Source organism: Lonchura striata, chromosome 4 (genome assembly GCF_050655825.1).
Source record: "Lonchura striata isolate lonStrDom1 chromosome 4, ASM5065582v1, whole genome shotgun sequence".
Taxonomy (NCBI): Eukaryota; Metazoa; Chordata; class Aves; order Passeriformes; family Estrildidae; genus Lonchura; species Lonchura striata.
The window spans coordinates 5,224,353-5,237,057 of NC_140706.1; the positions used below are offsets into that span (position 1 = coordinate 5,224,353).

The following is a 12,705-nucleotide window of genomic DNA, read 5'->3' on the forward strand; positions in this document are numbered from 1 at the left end:
ACCCCACTGCACTTTTTTCAAACAGCAGCTGTGCAAGCCTGGCCTCATAATTTTATTTAGTTATCTTTATTTTGATGTGAAACATTAACTTAAATAACTCCGTTGGATTTTTTTTTTTTTTTTGTGCATCCCCAGGCAACTATATGCAAAAAAAAACTCCAGCATTTAGCACTACCTCCACTTTTTCCCCTTTCCTGGATTCTAAATTCAGACTTTTCCATTTTAATCTGCCTCGGGATATTTAATTACAGTATTTGTTCATGTCTAGGCCATAACTTTTTCTAAGGTATTTCATCACATATATGCTAATGATATGTGCCAACCAATGTTTGTTCTTTGAATGGTGGATGTCTAGGATACATGAAAAAAAATTTCCTGATAGAAACTATCTTCATGGAATTTGAACATTTAAATTCAATATGTTTTTTTAATGTAGCTAGAACTTTAATAGTACTCTAGAACAGATAGAACGCTATCTATCTATCTATCATCTATCTATCTATTTATCTATCCACATACAAATGCAAACATTTAAATTGCTGTGACATCTTCTTCCCTTTCTCTTTTCTGATAAAAAAAGAACTTAGTATTTTGCTGCTGGTGCCAGTACTTGAGGAGTTTTTTTTTCTCCTTCCTAAGAGAAGTTGATTTGGTTTTAAATATCATATTACATTCATGGCTGGAGTTGAATATAATTTCTAAAGATTCTCCAAGAAATCTTTGTCCAAACAAAACAAAAAATCATTTTATGTAATTCTGGACAACATATTCTGACACAGACACAGAAGGAAGGAAGACTTCACTAGTAAATAACATTTTTGCTCAATCTCTGCCTTACAGGTTGTGAACAGCGACCCTCACAGTATTGACCAGCAGACTTTGAATTAATTTTCTTTTAGAGGAAAACTTGTGCTGTCCATGGTCATGAAGGAATGGAAGAAAACAAGGCCCATCATGGATGCAGGGGAAAGGGAAACCCTCTACTTCCCCTTGGAACAGTACAGAAATTATTTGGAAAAATATTGCATCCTGAAGTTTGGAGGGAACTCTATTCCTATCAGTGATAGAGTCTTAAAATGTTTGCATTCTTTCCTGCTCTCTGGTCACTGATATAGAGAACCGTTGCTTTTCTTATTCTCTGCATGTACAATTGTCTCCAGACTATGTGTCTTTGTACTTCCAGATTTCCAGGAGTTAAATTAGGTCTGAAAACTTTTTACACTTGTGCAGTTTGGCTCCCCCTGCTCTCTCAAGACTCTGCTTTCCCCACCACAGACACACAGTAATTGCATAACATTGATGCTATTCTGCTGTTTTTCAATTCTAATTCTGTGCTGCCATACTTCAAAATACCAATTTGTTTCTCAACATCTACAGTGTATATGGAATAAGACTTTACTGTTAGCCAAGCTGTCCAAACTGATTTGCTCCTTTTCAGGCATTTTTGGTGTTTTAATCAGTTTAGTTCCTTACAGTGGATAAAAACATTCTTTTTTTGTTGTTGTTGTTGTTTTGTTAATTTACAGTCTCCCTATTTACCACATCTGCTCATTAAATTCTTCCTGGTTTTTTTATAATTGAATCATTAATAGTATCCCTGTTGGATCATGACAGCTTTCTTTGTTGTAGTTGCCCTTTTCAGTGTATCAGAGCTGACCCAGAGTATGGCTGACAGTGACCTTGCTCTGAAATGAAAATTAAATGGGGGTGCCAACTCCTGCTGGATAGATTGTTTACTTGAGAATATATATGTTCAAAATAATTAGTGCTAAAATCATGATGAATGTGAATGGAAAATAGAAAATCTTACAAAAGGAGATGGGTTGTTTAAACAGAGAATAAAGTAAAAAAATCATCTGGAGATGTAGAAATAGAGTAAATAAGTGATATTAGCAATGCTGTTATTAATAATTCAAATTGTTAATCATAAGAACTGGCAATGCAGGATGTCACCATGAAGTACCATGTACAGGCACAAATATTGCCCTGAAGAAATTCTAGTCTGGGTTTAATGATAATCTGTTGCTAAAAATAAGTGCTGCAGCACACAGAACAAGGTTGTTTTGTGAAAAAATAATTGTCAATAAAGGAGAAAAAGCCTAAGGGAAGATATGGTAAGATATGGGAGATTGGAGACTGCCTGAGAGAAAGATGGGAGAAGAAGGGAATGCCAAATGAAGGGAGTCCCAAGGGCTGGAAGGAGAACTAGGGACAAAAGTCCTGTTCCCTGATATCCCTCCTAGCATGAGAAAGAGTATTTGAGAGGAAAATCTGTCCTTGATTTGAGTTATGTTTTACTAGATTTGATGGTTAAAGATGTATTTTTCTGCATGCCTGGACTCTGTTTTCCCTGGGAGGAAAGATTCTTTCTTTGCATAGAAGAAAAATACACAGAAGCAAGAGGAAAGCTGCAAAATACTGCAAAGAAAACCATAAACAACACAGCTCCAAAAAGGATACCTGGCTCATCCAGACCTTTATAGTGCAGGTCAAGAACATGGGAAAAATAAACCATCACATTTAAGTGCTCTGTGGAGGAGAGGAGGAAATGCTTTGGCAGCTGGATCCCATAATTTGGAGCCCACACCAAAGTCAGCATCAATACTGACCTGGAGGGCTGAAAGGTTGCTTTCTCATCCCACATGAACCCAGTTAACTCTGTGTTGATTTCAGACCACCAATCAGTCCTTATTGAGATGAAAATCCAGGTCATGTTAAAAATCAAAACTTAAAGACTAAGTTATTTTTTCAAATCCTGAAAAATTAAAAGGAAAAATCTAATTTAAAAAAAAAAAAGGGAAAAATCACTTGTCATTAACTGCATGGAAGGTCTTTCTTTGTTTTCTCTTTAGTCAGACTGAAGTTTTTATGGTTTATGAATTAAAAAGTATAATTTATTAGAGGGATACATATATGTGCAGATGTGTACACACTTTTAAAGTATTCATTTTATCACGGGTCCAAATTTTACTTTCGTGAAACAGCTCAATTGATAAGGATGGTTATGGGAAAATATTAATTAAATAAAATCAGGTCAAGTCTTCACACAAACATATTTTCAGTAGAAGAGCAGGAATTATTATCCAGCTAGTGAAGATTCTTTCCATCACTTATCTCTATGAAGCATCTTAAAATTTGTTTAAGTTCAATGCACAAATATTTTTTTTTATCTTAATAGGTTTTACACACAGTGGAAGATAAGTATGAATGCTGCTGATTCCTATCCTGGCAACATAGCTCATTTTATAGAATGTTATTTTAACCAAATTTTGACTTTGAATCAGCATAGAGGGAGAGAATTGTTTGTAGCCATGACCAGTGATACCCTAATATCACTCATAATTTTTTCTTTAGTAAAAGAAAATTTATCAAGAAATCCTAGCAGACACTCAAGTTTGGCAATAGGATTTTCACTCGGTATTATTTTCACTGCAAATGCTGCAAAGAACCAAACTGAAACAAAGACCTACTGTGATTTTTCAGGGGATAGAGAATGGCTTTTACCTCATCTTTTGTCTGAGTTCCCCTTCTTCCATATTCTCATTAATGATCTCCTATTCAGCAACAGAAGTTGTTGTTAAGTGACAAGTATGCTATCACAGGACTGACAAACCATACTTCTCTTTAAGTAAACTAAAGACTGGGTGAACATAACCTTGATTCTCAGATGCTGCTTAAATAAAAGTCCTGCTCCTTTCAGGCAAAAAAGGTGAGCAAAGCCCAGCTGTTCAGGAGAAAGCACAAACACAAATTGTGCAAATCACTACAGTATGGAAAGAAGCACTGGGCTGCTGCAGAGACATTAATGTGCACCAGCAGAAGATTTGATCTTTAACTCTGTCAGCAAAGGGAATAAATTCAAGAGAATCCTTATTTTCAGCATGTAAGTCCTGCTCTATGCAGCCTTAGCAAATAGTGTGAATTTCATTCCACTTTCATTTATTCCCATCATCAGGGAGAAGAACTTGCACATTTGTATCATCATCCTCATGTTGAAAATTTTAAAGATTTGTTCAATAATATCTATTTCCCCAATCCTGCAGTGGTTGAATTTTAAAAATATTTTCCCACTCTTTTTTAACTTGCTTAGGAAATAAATGTAAGAGACATGTGAAGTATTGGGATGTCAGCCTGGGGTCTGCAGAGCTAACACAGTGAACATGGTGTCTTTATAGGCTCTTCCATTAACTCAGCTATAAAAACTTTGAGCTTTTTCCTTTCTAAGGTTATATCCTGAGCTGTTATTTTCTATCTATCAGCCATTAGAGAGTCACAACTTACATTACCATTATATAAAAAATATTTGTTTGATTTGTTTTTAACGATTTTTTTTTTCCTTTTGCTTCATCCTATTTTTTTACCACAATCTGGAGTTTGACTTTTCACCCAAAACAAAGAAAAAGTCCTTGATCCTTTACAGAAGTTAGTAGCACATGTCATTTAACATCATCTGGGGTCCTGCTCATCTCCTGTGTGTGATCCAGATGCATCCACACCGCTGAGTCAGCAGAGCCAGGTAGATTCTGTCAGGTGAGGTCTCCTCTGATCCAGTGTTGTGTAGCCTGAGTCCATCTGAGTGCTGGAGGATACAGGTAAAACAAGCAAATTCCATCACAGACTGCTGTTCTCACAGTAGTTCTGCATGTTTTCAGATGGATAAATAAATATATTTTTGCAATAACGTGGAAAGCGACTTTTCCTTCCAAAAAGGAAGGTGCTAAGAGAGTCCATAACATAGTTAATGCTTAAAAGGTAAACTGGACAGAACATTTCCAGTCTGAATGCCCTTCCCAGGCTCAGGGAACCACACCTGCCTTTGGAAGAGCAGTGGTGTCCCTTTGGCACCAGAGTGGCTCCCAGTGCTCTCTCACAGCCAGGCAGGGGTGGTGCCACCAGCACTGTGCCAGCCTTAGTTGGAAATCCCAGCACAGGGAGCTCTGGATTCCCTTGAGGCAGCAAACAATTAAAAGCACAACTTCTCCCAGCAAGGAGAACACACCAATTTCCTACACAGGCACCAGGCTGGACCAAAACCACTTTTCATCCCTCCTGTACCACACTGCTGCTAAAAAAAATCAAAATTGAAGGTGAAAGTATGAAGAGTTTCCAGACAAACCCAGACTAACTCTGGAAGCTCACAGTTAGTGCTTGCTCCCTTTCTGGGGACGACAGTGTCAAACTCTTTTACCAACACTGAATTAAATAGTCTTTGAATAAAACATGTGAACAACATCAGGAACAACGACTGAACCCCACGGGAGTCGCTGCATCACTGGGCTACAAAATCAAGCTGCTTTTCCCCTGTATTTCCCACTGCCCTCATGAATTTTGCACTGCTGATCACAGCACTCAGCTCTTGTGTGTGCCTCCACACACAACTACACACTCTACAACCAAGGCTGGGACACCACCAGCACTAAAGGAAATATTGATTCCTTATAGAGGTGATGTTGATTTTTCTGCCCTACAATAATCCCTCACACAGCTCCCCAATGTGTGTCCAGACTTTCCTCTTACATTGATTTACTTTTCACATTTCAGCTTCAATAAGTGGAAAGATTCATGTTTTCCATGTATTTCTTTCCAGTTTCATTAAACTGAATATTTCAATAATTCTTCTTAATTGACATTTTCAATTAATCTGTTTCTCAGAAGCATCATCCTCTCTCTATATGTGGCTTGAGTGCTTCATACTGAGAGAATATGCAAATAACTCATTTAATCTCATGTCAATCCAGCAGAGGTGGACTGCACTCAATAGTTGATGTATTTAATAGTTGGATTTGGTGCCTGCATTTCTTATGGAAAGAGATCACAGGATGCTAAGTGCTGTGAGTAAATGTTTAATAGAGTGGTATTGTATTTGAATTATTCCATTCCATATTGTATTGATCTATTGAATATCCAACCCAGGAAACAAGCCTTGGCTTCATGTTCAGTCTTTGTTTCCATATTGATGGGTTTCTAACTGCCTCATCCCTTTTTAATCTTAGAACAACCTGTTTATTTATTTAATAGTATTTTATATATCAATAATCAAGAGCAACCTGATTATTTATTGCTTTTATAATGCCACTCAGAGCATCACTCTCTTGTCCTTGACTTCATGGAAAAGCAGGGAAATCTCTTGTTTCTAAAATTTAACTCCATTAGTGCTGGTCAAGACTTGCATTTTCCAATAGTTTTTTTTTTTAACAGGTAACTTATGTAGACATACTAAGATATGCACATAACTATTTCTATTAAAATGTTTTTTTAAATGTTCAGTGGTCATTGATTTAGAAATGTTGGATCAAAAATAAAAATAATCTACATACACACGCAAGCACTCTGAAGACATCAAAATCTAGAAGTTACTTTCCAAAATGAATCCTATTCCTTGCACACATTTTAAATAAATATGTATTACCATTTGCTGAGTAGAGCAGCGTATTTCTCCTGTAATACATTTTTCTAGGCTGGCCCATAAGTTGCTGCAAGATGATGTTCTGTAAATAAACTAAAACTTAAAATTATTTTTGACACAACTGTTTATTAAACAATACTTATGTGGTATACATTGCTGTATTAGAAAATATCTGTATGCTCTGAAATACTGCAAGCAGTAGCCGATGAGTTAGAATGTTTATTAAATATTTCTTTTGCTATTGTCTTTTGACCTCCTGCTTTCCTCCTGCCTTTTTAAAATACCGAATGCTTTTAAAACTTGAACACTGTAGAATCCCCCAAGCAAAGATAAGGAAAGTGAATGTTTATTTGGAAAAAGGTGAATGTCAGTATTTATAAGGATATTAAAGCACTTTAAAAGGGAATTAATCTCTCAGTTCAGCTCAAAAGTAAACTTCAGCCTAACAAGTAAGTGTAGGAGCATTTCCCCATGCTCCTTGTCACGGTCATCCTGTTTCCACAGCTTTTATTATGTTTTCCTCACAAGCATCTGGGACTGGCATCAGGAAGTGCCAGAACCGTCTACCAGGGCATGTCCTGCAGATCTCATAATATGAACCTGTCATATCACCTGCAAAGCAACTCAATTTCCATGTATTCTTCTGCCCATTAATGGCAATAATTTTCAGCATAATATTCCCTTTGAACTCTCATATATCTGATAAGACTCAGAACAGGTAATTCTGCATTGCAGGACTTGGTTATCCAGCAGTTAATTTGGTTAAACAGCATTTAAGGTGGAAGAGTGACAGAGGGGGTGGACAGGCAAGCACCGAGAAAAACACAGGCAAAAAGCAGAACTCTCCAAATTTGCTTCGCCATAAGCTGCAAAAGCAGAAAGCACCAAGTTCATCTCTGTAAGGATTCCTTAGCCTTTAATCCACATGTTTGGTTTATACTGGTTTTGATTTTTTGTTTAAACTGTTCACGTTCACATGGAAGGAATAGAATGGAAGTATCTGGTTTAACCACTTTAAAGGTTGTTATTTTTTAGTATAACTCTCATGTTTACATGAACCATCCAAGCAATTTGACATTCATTCTTTCAAAAACATGCTCCAAAGCCTTAATCCTACAAACATGTAAATCATTTATTTATTCCTGAGGGTACAGTGCACACAGGGATAGACATTCTCTGCATCAGAAAGATACAAAGGGCCACAACCGTGCTTTGAATAAATTTTCAATGATTCATTTGTTTTAAAAAATTAAAGGAATGTACTCCCCTGAAAGAGTGAGCCACATCTATAATCCAGTAGGAGTGGGAAACCTTGGCTTAGTAAGTGATAGGTTCTCGTGAAGCGAGCTGCAGTATCCCACCTTTCTGCATTTTTGTCTTTTCAGAAATGCAAAATAAGATACAAAAGCTTAAATCCCTGTCCCTAACCCTTAGGCTAATGCATTTTATTTATGCAGGCTGTATGCAGGCACTCAATTAGCACAGTCCAGCTGATGAGACTCAACTCATTAAGTCATGCTAACTCAATTGTGCCCAAGTTGATGATGACTTGTGAGGTTCACTGGTGTTGACTTTCTGCTTGAGACAGAAACTCCTGGATAATAATAAGCAGCAGTGAATAAAATATTCTCCTGCACATGGCCTTCATCTGCTCTGACCTGTTTCTGATGCCCTGCAGAGTCTCCTTTTGAACCAGTCCCCCTCAGATCCTCACTGCTATCAGGGAAGGTCCTGCCAGCTGAGTTGAAAGGACTCAGTGTCTCAGTTCCATTCCCACACAGGCACCTGCAGTGTTTCACATCTGGACGGCTCCCACGTGCCTGTGCTTTCTGTAGCAGCAAAGGGCCAAGCAGGAATCTTAAAAACCAAAGCACCTCTATGTGGGGGCAACTGAATGAAGGTCTGCATGCTCCTGTGTCACCAAGTGAAGGCATCTGCTCCTCTTACACATCCGGTACTGTCTACTGCCAGAGACAGGACAGTGGATTTAGTGGCTCTTTCATCTGACTGGATGGAACCATTTTTCATTTTCCTGTTAAATTGTCAATGAGACTTATTTTAAGGCTGAGTGACGTTCCCCTCTTCTCACAGCCCCCTGAATATCAGGCTAGCCCAGAGGTCTGAGGCTGTGAGGGGAGGAATATCAGGAGATGGCAAAGATTTCCAAAAGAGGCTCTTACCCCGATATACGTTGGTTCAGCTCTCTTTATTCTGTGGTTGGCAAAAGAGAGCGAACAGGAAATGTCAGGGGTCTGTGTAGACTTTGGACAGGGTGGGCTTCCCTGGCTCTTCGCCAACCCCATTGGGGCAGGAAGGAGGGTCCAGGGTTATCTTGATCAGAGTCACAGGGTCCCGGGGAAGGGGAAATAGAGTGCCCATGAGCTCACTGTAACAGCTGAGTTGTTACATATCTCATAATTTTCTACTAATTCTCTGCTGCAATATGTTTATTGGGCAGAGTGTCTCAGGGAAAGATTTACTGTTCAGAAAACGTTTACAGCAGGAGCACAGACAGCAAAGCACCTGACTGGCAGGGTTTGAGTTGTGAGCCAACCGAGACCATGGCCTGAACCTCCTCCTGAAACCTTCCTCCAGCCATTCTCCTTTCTGTGGCTTCTGTCCCCTCTTCTGGCACAGCATCCCTTATTCTTCACTTGTCCCCAGCAGTCTCTTCCCTCAGCCTTGTCCACAAAGTCACAGTCCCTCTGTGTCCGTGTTCCTGTGTCCCTGTGGCTGTGGCCACTGTGAATCCCACTCTGGGACCTGCTTCCCAGAGCTCCTAACCCAGGAAGGGCTTCACACTGCTGGGTTGGAAAGAATCCTCTTCAGCTCTGCCAGTTATACAAAATACAACATTTTCTGTTCCTCTTGAGTAAAACAAGCTCCCTGCATAGTTAATTCATCCTCGCTCTTTTCCTATCCTGGCAAACACCTTCCATATCTCCCCTCTTATTTTGACCCTGTTCCTCTTTATCCCAGGCATCGTTTATTTTTGGATTTTTTTTTCCCCAAAATACATGCACTCATATTTTCTCTGCTGATTTTTTTGTTTATAGCTGAAAAATGAAGTCTGAGTGCTGTCTCAAGATTTTTCACTACATTTCTAATTGTTGTTATCTACTTCTCATTCTCATTTTGCTGCTGCTAGAACTAAGGCCACATGCAGAGGGACTTTGTAGGAGAATTCAGCTAAGCTTTGTTTACTTGGATGAGCAATACTCTTGCTATAAGTGCCTGTCATCATAAGCCTTTAGAAAATACATCATGAAAACAGGGAGTGACTGGGGAAAACTAGAAACAAAATAAAAGAGTACGAGTACATGTGCCTCTAGTTTTAGAATTAGAAATTGAGGAAAAGGCCTTATATAATATATCAAAAGAGTTTTATATAAGTGATTTATTTGTTTTAGTATAAGTGATTTATTTGGTCTATTTTTGTTCTAGGCTTTCAGTGTTATAAATAACAGCAAGATCTCTTTCAAACAGAAATACAACACACACCTTGCTAAGACAGAAACTTTCTCAATTCTCATGTAGGAGAGATGAGGTGCTGCTGGATGCAAGTCGTAATTCTGGCTCACTGTCAAGTATTTCTCCAAAAATAAGACTTGGAAACATTAATTTACAGCTTTGGAAGTTAAAGGGTAGTCTCAAGTACAGAGAGGAGTTACTTCTCTTCCAAAACTCATCCGAATTCCTGCTGTAGTCCTATCACAAGTCCCACAATGTCAGATTCTCACAAAACATGTCCATTATCATCCCAGCTGCTCCCTGATTCCTCAGGAGTGGAAGCTGTGTTGGATCAGCCACAGCATGGGGACAATGTGGGAGCACACACAGAAGGAAATAGCAACAGCATCTCTGATGGAAACACAACTCCCTGTGCCAGATGCTCCCTGATGGATAATAACATTAATTATGCCCCTGTGGGGTATGCAAGGCTGCTTTTTGCTTTCCTGTCTCTCACATGTGCCCACAGTGAGAGCTGCTGGCACAGGGTAACCTTCTGCTGTGAAGCTTCTTCTTAGAACTGGTTCCTGAATTTGGTTCTTGCATCCATTCAAAATTATTCCTGCCTGGAAATAGGCAGTCTTTTCCCTCTCATCACAGGTTATTAACAAACACTTTCAATCAATACTGCCCTAGAGCCTTTTTTAACTATTTCATTTGAAAATTAAGGAATTAAAAAAGATCATTTCAGAAGATGCTTCTGACCCTAGATGCCTAGAAGTGTTCAAGACCACGTTGGATGGGGTTTGGAGCAACCTGGTTTAGTTCAAGTTGCCCCTGACCATGGAAGGGGTTTGGAACAAGATGATTTTTATGTTCCCTACCAGCCCAAAACAGTCTGTGATTCTATGATTCTGTTCTCACCCTGGACAAGCCCCCAACCTTCATTTAACAGAAGAAAGGTTTTCAGTTGTTCCTAAGAAAACCAAACTTATTTTGCCCTCATGTTTCTGGATTATTTTGACATCACATTAGATGGAAAACCTGAAGTTCAGCCACATTGCTGGACACAAGAAAATCTGCCAGGTGAGCATCACAGAAAGAAAGAAAGAATCACAAGTACAACTTCTCACAAGTCTGGTGGCTATTTTCTGCACTCCAAAGAGTTTTTCTGCACTTCAAGCCTGAAATGTGATTGTTGTTCTCTGGAAAAGTTATTTTTTTGCAGTTCATTAACAAGGTGAACTGGCTCATAAGGACCATGGAGATGCCTTAGTGAAAAAAATAATCTAATGAGGCTGATGGTCTCAAAGAAGATATGTTGAGCTAAAGAGGAGCTGGCTGAGAGAGTTTCTCATTTTCTCAAGCATATGACAAATGTGTATAGATTTTTCTTTTTTTACCAGTTGCCTTGAAAAAATAAAAAAAATATGAGTTAAACTAATGCTTTTTTGTTCTTTGTTTTCTTAGCAAATTTAAAGTAAGTTTGAACACTTTTTTCCTAGAAGAAGTTAAATATTTTCTCTTTGGATGTCTTTTAAAAATGAATGTCAATGCATTTTCAAGTAAAACTATTTTTAAATACTAATGAAAACACTTCAGTTAAAAATGTCAAAATGAAGACATTTATTTTTCATTCTTTATTTCTGTTACGACATTTGAAGACAAAAGTAAAATGGGAAATGAACTGTGCTTTCGTAGCTTATTTTGTTATTGGCTGGCACAAGAGTTTACACCTTTTTTCCACCATTGGAAAGTCTCTTAGGATGATTTTCCACAAAGCAGATTATAAAGGGGCATCCAACCAATATGTCTGAGAAAATACATTTTGGTGGAAGCAGAATAGAGAAACTCAAAAATAACAGAGACTTCTGCTATGTAGAACATTTCTAGATGATCACAAGCAAATACCATATAAATGTGAATAATTTCTTACAAACTGATACACTGTTTAAAAATTTAACTCAAACTCTACACAAATGAAATCTCCTCTGTAGCTTTACCTGTTCAGTTTATTTCCTGGTGAGCTCAACTACAAATTAGGAGCATCAACACGCACTTCCCATGCTCAAAGGCCATGCTGAGGTGAAATAAGTATCTTCATAAGCTGGTATTTAGATTTGAAGATGGTGTGACAGGGAGAAAACAGAAGCAAAAGCCTCAAAGGAACAATAGAGCTTGTTCCAAAAATATTGATTGAAGCATTGCTGTTTGAAGTCAGCCTGGCTCAGGCAGGTGGCTGATGAGCTGAAGGATCGTGCACTGTTTTGACAGGAAGGCAAACATATCAGTTTAAATTTAACAATCCCTCTACTCAAGTTGTCATTTCAAATCTTTCTTATGCCATCGACCTGACATTAGATCAATATAATTATGACATTTTATGGCACATCAGTGACAAAGCAAAATATTGATTGAAAATCCTAGAGGATGGAAAAATACCAGAAAGCATATATTACATATGTGGGTTTTCTTTTGGTTTTTTGGGTCTTTTTCTATAGCAATGACCTCTTTTACACCACAGATGTTAACTGGTCTCGTCTTTGCCATATAACTTTATTTAGTAGTTACTGACATTTTTAGAGGATCATTTCTGACTGAAGAAACTTTGACTAGCCCTAAAGGAAGCCAGTTAGCTGAACTCATTACTTTTTGTCTGAATATACACATTGAAAAGTATTTGATCTTCTTGACTGTTTTACTTCAATCTTATTTTCATCTTTCCATTATTTCTGTATGTGAGAAAGCATTATTACAATTTTTCTTGAAGTGCAGCTCGATACTCACTCTATGCATAAAACTAAATCTTTATGAATGATGCCAGAAGGTATGTTAAAATGCTATATTTT

General features: G+C 38.0%; 1 long non-coding RNA gene across 1 annotated transcript in view; it reads right to left on the reverse strand.

Moving 5' to 3' along the window:
- Window positions 1–478: 478 nt before the first annotated feature.
- LOC146767500 (uncharacterized) overlaps window positions 479–12,705 on the reverse strand; it is an 81,359-nt gene continuing 69,132 nt past the window's right edge. The window contains exon 4 of the long non-coding RNA XR_014954604.1: window positions 479–12,118. This is a non-coding gene — a long non-coding RNA (uncharacterized LOC146767500). The remainder of the gene's footprint in view (window positions 12,119–12,705) is intronic.